Raw genomic sequence first — 9,987 nt, 5'->3', positions numbered from 1 at the left:
TTGTTCAATCTCCGAATTTTTCAACTTTTTTCTATTGAAAATAAAAAATAAATTTAATGAAACTTGTCATGGTAGACACATCACTGTGGAAGTTCAGTAGGTTAAAAATTCGTCATTCATTTAAATAACGCAATTATGAAAATTTAAAACTTAACGATTTAATGTAAAGAAATGGCAATATAATTGTGCAGATAAAGTATAAATACAAGTTATACGAAAATTGCGAGTAAAATAATGCAATAACCAGCGCGGGACTTGTTCAATCTCCGAATTTTTCAACTTTTTTCTATTGAAAATAAAAAATAAATTTAATGAAACTTGTCATGGTAGACACATCACTGTGGAAGTTCAGTAGGTTAAAAATTCGTCATTCATTTAAATAACGCAATTATGAAAATTTAAAACTTAACGATTTAATGTAAAGAAAATGGCAATATAATTGTACAGATAAAGTATAAATACAAGTAACACGAATGTTACGAGTAAAATAATGCAATAGCCAGCGCGAGACTTGTTCAATCCTCGAATTTTTCAACGTTCGTTGAAAATCTCACTCCCAATTCACTGCTGCTGCACATCGATCGAAAGTTCGTCGTTGATCATTCGTCGCTGAGGAAAGGAGAGAAAAACCGTCCGGTGGCAACGATCGTTTCTCCGCGTCGCGTCGAGGAGAAATATCGCAGTGAACAAGGCGTCCGTTGGGGAAGATTCGGAGCGTTTCGATTCTTCAAGCGAGCGGTTGCGCGGCAAGCGAAGAAATTTATACGATCGTTCCGGGAACTTATCCAGCGTTTCGCCAGCAGAGATCCAAAGGCCACGATCTTTCTTTCCGCGGGCCGTACTGGCACGCGCGCTCGCGCTAATAAAGTAACGAGTGGAGGGCTCCTTTGAAGCTGCGGTTGCCCCTGCGTCGCTGTAACTCCTCGCCTCTTCTCGTTTCTCTCCCTCCCGCCACCGAAAATAAACGAGCCGCGTAAAACGGCGAACCGGATGACACGTTGCTGAAAATACAACCGCGAGACACGGCGAGACCACCTCTCCCATCCCGTTTTTCTCCTTTTGCGTCATGAGAGATGATACTTCGTAGTAATTGCGTGGCAAAAACCGACCACGGTTTTGGGGGCGGGAGGGAGGTTGGAATGGAATTCTTCTTCGTACGGCTAGGCCACGTTTGCCGCGTAGAATTCGTTTTGCATTCTTTCGGGCAAAGGGCGAAGTCGGGAGAAAATTTGGAACACAGCAATTATTTGAGGAATAATTCTGCGTTTTCTTTTTTCTTCTTTTTTTTTTCCGAAAATACGATCCTCCTTGCGGCGACGTAGATCAGACATCCATGTTTAGGTTAGTGTAGAAATTGTACAGTTCTTCACGTTTCGTTGGAAAATCTGTACTGTTAGAGACAGGGATCAATAGTTTAATAAATATTGTAAATTGTAATTCGAAAATTTGGTAAATCTCGTTGGCAAAATTTACGATTGTAATATATTTTTATTTTTTGGTAAAGTGTGCGTCAGCCAGGGAAATTGTTATTCAACCTCTTGCGCTGGGATGACGTGCCACGCACGTCGAGAATATTTTTGTTCCAAAATTGCGGTAATTCTCTCAGTTTTAAGTATATTTAAGTAAAATAAAAATAGGCGAAACGAATAACAAAGTCATTGCTTCTCAATCATTTCTATCCAGCGATATTCGATACCGACGAGTTCAAAAAGAAAGCGACCAATTATCGTATACTGTCTGGTCGCTCGTTATGGTCCGCAATCAGTCAGCGCAAGTGGTTGATAGAAGAAGGAGAAAATAAAATATTTTGGGCAGGAGGAATTTCGCGACTGGCTGTATATAAATATTCATAACAATTCGAAAGAGGTGTCTTCTTTAAACCAAACTTTCGTGTTCGAAGCCTATTCGAAGCTCAAATCACTCGACGCGAAACAATCGAAACAGATCGAAACTCCTCGAAACTTCTCACACTGCCGCTAATTAAAAGACAATTCGCACTTTCTTCTTTCTAATTAAGAGAGTATCGAACGGCAAACGGAATGGAATTCCGACTCGTTCAATTTCACGGAACGCGTGGAAGGCGGCTTCCGCGATAATAAAACCGTCGTGGCACGTCGACGACTCCTAACGCGTCTAAGTTCGGAAAATTAGTTTCACTCGTTGTACGGGGGCACGTATTCCGTTTGATCGATGGTCTTTGTGTTCGCGACATTCTTGCGAATGCAGTTGCACGAGTTTAATAAAATAGAAAAGAAAAGAGGGAATAAAAAAAAAAAAAAAAGGAAAAAAGAAACCTAAGAAGCGAGGAGATCGTCACGGGGAGAAGATTGATAGCAATGGTTACTGGTTGCTTGGCAGCCTACCAATCCTGGTTGCTAAGTCGTCGACACTTGTTTCTCCTTCTTTCATTCCTCGTCTGCCAACTTTTCAAAGTCGGGTGCTCCACGACCGACGAGATAGCCTCATTCGTAGAAGAAACGTCTCACCGCGTGCGTTCTTGAACAGCGAACCGTGAGAAAGATGGGCCACTCCTGGGAACACAGTAAATCGAGACTCGTTGGGAATCGAATCAGCGTGAGATGCGCGTTCGTTAGCGACCTACCTTGGATTAGGAAACGATCCTTTTTTCCATTTTTCCATCGGGAATGTAACGAAACACGTCGTCAGTCGCTTGTCAGTCGCTTGAATTGTCACGTGTTTCATTGTCCCTATTAGTATATTTACGTGCATTTAACTCCTGCATAGTTTTTTGGTTACGATATAACGACGGACATGTTCATTTATCAAAATATTATATAGCAGCGAGAGAAGCTACTATATAGCTACTATATAGCTACTCTTGATCGTGTAGTGTATCTTTTACGACTGTTTCGCGACTCTTCGTTGAGCGTGTTTGATTTCAAAATTTGACTGTAACAAGAAAACCATAACTACTTGAAGTAGGTAGTTTTCTTTTTTTTTTTCTAGATCTAAATTCACTGCAACAGAATACTCGAATATTTTGTGTAACTTTGATTTTGAACTATGAATAATAGAAAAAGGATTTCAGGGCAAAGATTATTTAACATATCCATCAGTTAGGTATGCCAAGTGGTGAAAGGATCTTTTCTAGAATTTGACTTTTCACGCGAAAGTCTTGAAATCGGTATCTGAGTAATTACGAAACGGCGAATTTCACCTTTCTTGAATGAGCTTGGACAGGCCGTTTCGTAAAGTTTTCTTCGTCATTTCACTTCGGAATTTCCCCGAGTTGAGAATCTCGGAAAAATATTCGGTTGAATCTTCCCGCGCAGCTGGACAGTGGTCGATATCACTGTAGTAGCGATAGTTTCATTTGCAAACGATTCGGGATTTTCAGTTGGAAGAGGAGAGTGACGTGGACGGCGGCGGCAACGAGGCCACGATCTGCAAACGGCAGATTAAAGGATCGTTGAACAGCACGTGGGCGGTCTGTCGCGTATATTCCCGTGGTGTATGCATTTAACATTAGGCCCGGGGCGCGTATGCACGAATTGCAAGCCGGCGAACCACATGTCGACACGGCCGCATCTGGTGGCCAATGAACGGCGGTGTAGACCGTAAATGGCCAGGAAAAAGCTCGGTGCCGCTGTCTGGCCAAAGTATCTCGCCGTTTTCCCTCCGTTCTAACCGACCACCCTAATTACTCAGCAGAACTCTGGCCACGCTCCTCCGGATTTTCAAACGTATCCTGTATTCCTATCGGGCGAACAATCGTTCCGTTCGGGCGATAAAGGACAATAGACGTAGAGAGATTTACTCGTTCGAATAAATATATTACGAGATTTAACGAGAAACTATTTATTCTAATTTGCGTATAATGAGATCATTGTGACAACTGTCCGCTTCGTTGTTGATTCTTAACAATTGAGAGTACAATCTATTTTCTGCTATTTTTATTTTCTTCTTTCTTCATTTGTAACCAACGTCCTCGCTGTCAGGCTCGTTTCGAAGGCAGATGAAATTGAAAAATACGAGAACGAATTGTTGTCAGTGTGTAACGATAAAAATCCTTCTGTGAGGTTTGTTTGAAAGTTTGTGGAAACTTGCGCGTGGCAGGGTTAAATCGAATACACGATGATAGATGAAACACAGAAATACCAAAATTAATGTACTACCATACTTAATAGATGAAACGAATCTCTGTCTATCTCTGTTCCTTTTTAAATTACCTCGCCAAAGACACGACAGCCTGCATAAATGTTCAGTCAATTGTGTTTATTCATGAACCTCTTTACTAGAAATCCTCGTATTAGAATAATTTCATATTCATATTAGTTAATCGATTCTCTAGTGGATGACGCAGAAATCCTTGATCATTTATATTTTACGTTCGATTGTTACTGCTTGCATGATTTACCAATGTCAATTGTTTCGAACCACGAGTCGAGGGAAAGAAGAGAGAGAGAGAGAGAGAGAGAGAGAGAGAGAGAGAGAGAGAGAGAGAGAGAGAAAACCAAAAATATTCAGTTTCTGAATTCTCGCCTTTTTCGCTGGCCATTCCAAGGCGAAAAATTGTTGCGCGTCGCGGCTGCGCGTAGGAAGCCATCGTTCGACGAATGCATAATTTCGAGATCGATATCGGCTGCGTTGGCACACACGCGTGTTCACGTACGCGCGGTTGCGCAACACCGCGGACAGCCACAGAGAAAAGGGAGTGAGGGCTTTCGCGCTGCCTGACCCGGATGGACACCGATCCCTTGTACATCGTCTCACCGATGGCGAGACCGGCCACAACTTTTGAATGAGCCTCGCGGTCGCTTATAGGTTAGGTGACTCATCTACTGCGGCGATCTACCGCGCATGCGCAACGCTTCGTGTCACACTCCCGTGAAGTTCCCAACGCCAATTTCTCTCTTTTTTTTTTTATCAGCAGTGTTTTCTCGCTTCCCTTTCTACAAATGCAGAATAATTAACAAGGAGATGGGCCAGAAATCACTTCCTGCTAAAATAAACTTTTTTTTCCCTTTCAATTTGAAAGAAATAACTTTCAAAAATGAAGGAAATCAGAAGTTAGAGGTTGAATTTAATTTGAAATTAATGAAATTAGTTTGTCCTCAAATTTTCGATGTCTTATTAAAGGGGAATAGATGGCGATGAAACTTCTGGCCATAATTCAACGGTTTTTGATTCAGCGTACGTTCAATACGCAATACGGTAGAACAGTTCTCGGGGGATTTACAATTCTTCGCGGAAAATTCGATTGATTTATCGTAGAAAGAGATTATGAAAATGAATGTAAATTTATTGTTTCTAGTTGTTTCGCGAACGACGGTGCGGCAGGTTAATTAGCGGTAACCTCTTGAAAACTACCCGCGCTGGATGACTAAGATTAAACCCGCAAAGGAAAATGGCTCTAATCTCATGTGTATTCATTGCACCATATTCGTAGTTCATGCGTATTCATTCTTGCAAATGGAGCGCCGAAGGCCTTGCGGACACTGTTTCGAACGTGAATACAGTCGCGTCCAAAAATGATGGAACGTCGTACCTCGATTTTTCGTGCTTCTCAAGAAAACGAGTGACACGTGCCGAGAAATTTTGTTTTCGGAAATTTTCTCGGCAAAAAGCATCGTTTTCTCAGTAACAACGAACGCTATAAAACGACGACCATATGAAATTACTATCCTCGGGCAGTGTAACAAGACGCGCATATTATTCAAATCAGTGTCTGAAGGATATTATACAAGTCATGTTTTAAATTACAGAATGAATAATCAATGAACGAAATTGATTTCAGTTAATTGATTAAATAAACGGAATTTAATCACTGAATAATTATCGCAACGAATAATTGCAACGACACGGTATTTTTTTTTGTTTTATTCCATGTAATGATTTTACTATATATACTATATTTTATTATATATATATAAAATTATATTATATATAAATTATATTATATTTTATTATATATATATAAATAAAAAAAAATATGTATATAAAATAGTGTTATTTGTTAAATCGTTACGCGGAATAAAACAAGAATATATATCTGCATAAAATAACGTGTTTTATGTAAATCGTTGTTCCCTTCGCGAGGACCTGTTATTTTCGCGTCTATCGTTTTCAACGGCAACGAATTTCAATGAACGAGCAAACAGACTCGGTTGTAGCTGTTCGGTTCGCCAGGAAGTTTCCTCGGGGCGAGGAAATTATCAGGGAATTCCCAGTGTACGGCAATGAAAACGCACAGTGGCTGTGAATTTGTACACAGGTGGACGGCGATCTCGAGGCAATTAGAGATGGCTATATTCGTTTCAGTTTAAGCTTGGCTCGCTCGTTTCACCCACTAGTTGCGGAACTCGGATAATTATTGTTGCCAACTAACTTTCCGTTTGCACGATCGCGCTTTACCTCCCTCTCCGCTCTCCACCGACCATAAATTTCCATAAATTCATATGTCGCGTGAAATATCGTGTCTTTGCTTGCATCGCGAAACGTGTTCTTAACGACACGGTTTTCCTTGGCCTTTGGAAGTAGCAGAGTTCGATTGAAATGTTTCTTGGTAATATGCGCGACTGATCGAGCTGTGTAGCAGTTGCTTCTTACGATTTCTTTAAACTCAATATTATTATAAAACAATATTATTATAAAATTATATAATATTAAAATAATAATTATATTATTAAAAAAATAATTATTATATTATTATTATAATATTATATAATATTATTAAAATAATTATTATGTAATTATATAATATTATTAAAATAATTATTATATAATATTATATAATATTATTAAAAAAATAATAATTATAATATTATTATATTAAAAAAATAATATTCATAATATTGTTATAAAATTATATAATATTATTTATTTGCAATCGGATTTCAAAGTTTTCAATAAAATCCGGAGAGATCCACCTTAGCAATAGAAAAACGTAAGTATAACGAGTTAGTATCATCGAGTTATAGATGCATCGTTAAATTCTATCGTCACATTATATATATTAATGTATATTAATCACGTCACTTGATACGATTTCACGAAATTCGCAATCACAAGTACAGATGTAAATCATCTTCAACTTGCTTCAACTTTTTCGTGCATTGAAAGAAAACGAGAAAAATCGTAGAAACGAATTTGAAGAAAGAAAAAGAGAGAGAGAAAAACAATACAAAGGTACGTAAACGTGGTTGGACAATGAAAGGAACGTAGCCAGTGGCCAACTAAGTGTTCTCCTAGTCTGGTTCATCGATCGCCGGAGAACATATCCAGAGATTAATTGCCTCTCTCGGCTCTCGCCGGTCGGAAGCATTTTCCAACGGACGGTCATCGATCTTGCGGATTTTACGAGCCGTCGCGGGATCTCCTTTGGTCTTTGAAACCGCTGCTTTTAAGGAGCGGCTCGTAAAGAGCCGTTCGAGGCGTTTCGATCCTCCTGCTTGGCTCGGTCGTCCGAGCTTTTCTGCTAGGGAATTTTATCGCGAACGATCGGGCAGCAGCACCACCGCGTTACGAATATTGATGACGGGCTTGAGACCCGTTCCAGCAGGAGCCCGCCTAGGGGATAACCTGGCTTGGACTGGTTCACATTTCACTCGTGAATCGATCAGCTTCCCCTTAACCCGTATCTCGGATTGTCGTGCCGCGATTCTCGCCCTCTTCTCTCTCGTTGAAACTCGTATTGGGAAGGAAGTGCACGTTGAGCATTTAATTAACGCGATGGATCAATTCTAACGTTGTTCAATTTCGTCGAGGAATTTTTAATTCCCAGTTTTATTTTATCGGGGATTAATAAATATTTCTGTTCATCGCGCAGGAAATTCGTTCTACGAGTTGCTTCTTCTACGATCGAATTAATCGTGCAGCGCACACGTAACAAAGTAATGTTAATTAACGCGATGATACGTTGGCAATCTCGTCGAGGAATGTTTCATTCCAGAAAATTCGTCGGGAATTATTTTGTTTCTGTTAATCGTGCAGAAAATTCGTTGTACAAGTTATTTTATTCGAGTGTAATTCAATTGGAAATAAATTAGCAGTGAAGTCGGTGTACAGGTAATAGATGAATTATAGATTTTTACGCATTCATGGAAGATTTGACGGTGCACAGTTATGCGAATACAGTGCATACTCTGTAACAGTAGTCAAGTAAAAAAAAAAAGAATATTTAACATAAACTAAAATATTCGAAACGTACGCGATACAACACTTTTTTTGTTCACTTAAATATTCTTAGTCTGTTAATTAATAAATTAATAAATTACTGTTTCGTTTAAATTGTTACAAGCTCTTGTCTTGTCCGAATTCTCGGCTTCTTCTCTTATATTTGTGCACGCGTATTCGAAGAAAAACGATGTATTTAAAGAAAAAGTTTCGTTCCAAATAGAACGAGAATTCTACGAGAAAGAGAGGGAGAGAGAGGAAAGAGAAGTATTCTCGCGAGCAAGCGATCCGATTCGTAGATTACGACTTCTTGATCCCGAGGGCACGCTACCCCTTCGAGACTGTGGAGTGTTTGGCAGTAGTTACCGCGGCTAGATTCCTCTCCTCTCTCACCCCCGTCGCGTCTCGAGCAACTTCACCCGAAACTTCGTCGAACTAGTTTCTTCTCCAGTTCGTCTGAAGATCTTGGAATGTGCCAGCCCGTGCAAACATTCTCCCTCGCCTTACGATAAATTGGCCAAAAAGGGAAGTTTTCCTTAGGATACGTCGGAGGAATTTAATAAAAATGTCACGGTTAGCTTGATGCCGGACATGAAGGGTTAAATAGAGCGATTGTTGATTCCGTATATGCTGTGTCACTGTCTGTGTCATTAGTTTCGTCGTTTTTTTTTTTTTTTTAATACGTAGATATCGTTTGTGTTTAGAAAAATTTTCGTAAGAAAACTAGGCCCAGTGACTCAATACATTTTCGAGCCACCGATCATTTCATTGAAAGCGATACTCTGAATGATAAATATACTTTGTAAAATAATATATTGCAATATACTTGAATGAAAGAGGTAAAGATACTTTACATCTTTTTGAGGGGAGGGAGATGATTGCTCGTGGAAAGCTTCATAACCTTGATCTTTTCTAATTTAAGCGTCGTTACGACTTGGAAGACGAACGACGTAACGATCCATCTTTCCCGATGGAAGATCGATCGGCCCCGGGAGCTTGAAAAAATACACACGTTTCGCGGAATTGGCTCTTCGGAGAAGCTGTCTCAACGATCGAATATAAAACTAATAAAATAAAAAAAAATAATCATCGTTGTTACGTCACCTTCGCCAAGATAAACAAGTTTTGTTTCTTGGTAATCGAGCGCGAATCACATTGAACTCGAAGTTCTGTAATTTTTTAAAAAGCTTGGAGGATCGAAACAAAATCTTCTTCGTCTTTTCGATCGTAACGAGTCGATGGACAGGATTCTTTGACTTACCTTTAATAAAGAGGGATCGCCGAGTTCGCAAGTTGCGCCGCGAGGAAAATTAAAAACCTACAAACTATACGCAAGAAATACAAAATACAAAAATACAAATTAATTCCCGCGTTACGATCAACTACTGGCGATCACGCGAGAGTGACTCTTTAATTTCTTCGCCGTGGTTTAAACCAGAGATTGCTGACTGGCGGCCTGTGCCCCCACCACTTTCCTGATCGCTAGCGCCATCCCCTCCACTGCGTCGAGAGTGTCGCAGCCGCCTCACGTCAGCTATGTATTTACACGGATATAAATCGTTTTCTTTAGATACCAAAGTTAAAGAGAAGATAGTAGTTTGTATGGCCCGTTTGAAGGAACTGGCCAGCTTTTCTAGTTTTGTACGTTCGAACAACGAAGCTCGAAGCTCACGTCTGAGCGAGCAACGGCTCCGAAAGCTCAAATTTGAACGTCAGTTCGTGCTCGAATGATCGTGGGACGTGCACGAAGCGGAGATCTCCGGTCGTTGGAAACTCATCGATATCTATCCGTGCGGCACCTGCTACCCGCCGTTGGCCATCGTTCGGGATCGCACCTGCGTGCACGCTCCG

General features: G+C 40.2%; 1 long non-coding RNA gene across 3 annotated transcripts; it reads right to left on the bottom strand.

Moving 5' to 3' along the window:
* Nucleotides 1-136: 136 nt before the first annotated feature.
* LOC122526863 lies at nucleotides 137-9,533 on the bottom strand. Of its 3 annotated transcripts, none has more exons than XR_006306231.1 (4): nucleotides 9,398-9,533; nucleotides 2,603-2,910; nucleotides 2,364-2,531; nucleotides 137-1,390 (listed from the first exon to the last, which is right to left on the bottom strand). It is a non-coding gene; the product is annotated as an uncharacterized LOC122526863 (long non-coding RNA). The 3 variants fall into 3 exon arrangements; XR_006306232.1 differs by having other exon boundaries at nucleotides 2,603-2,708; XR_006306230.1 differs by lacking the exon at nucleotides 2,603-2,910.
* Nucleotides 9,534-9,987: the final 454 nt, after the last annotated feature.

This window comes from Frieseomelitta varia, unplaced genomic scaffold (genome assembly GCF_011392965.1).
Source record: "Frieseomelitta varia isolate USP_RPSP 00005682 unplaced genomic scaffold, Fvar_1.2 scaffold_200, whole genome shotgun sequence".
Classification (NCBI taxonomy): domain Eukaryota; kingdom Metazoa; phylum Arthropoda; class Insecta; order Hymenoptera; family Apidae; genus Frieseomelitta; species Frieseomelitta varia.
Note: the sequence above shows the minus strand (reverse complement) of the source record. Positions and strands in the feature narration are given on the sequence as shown.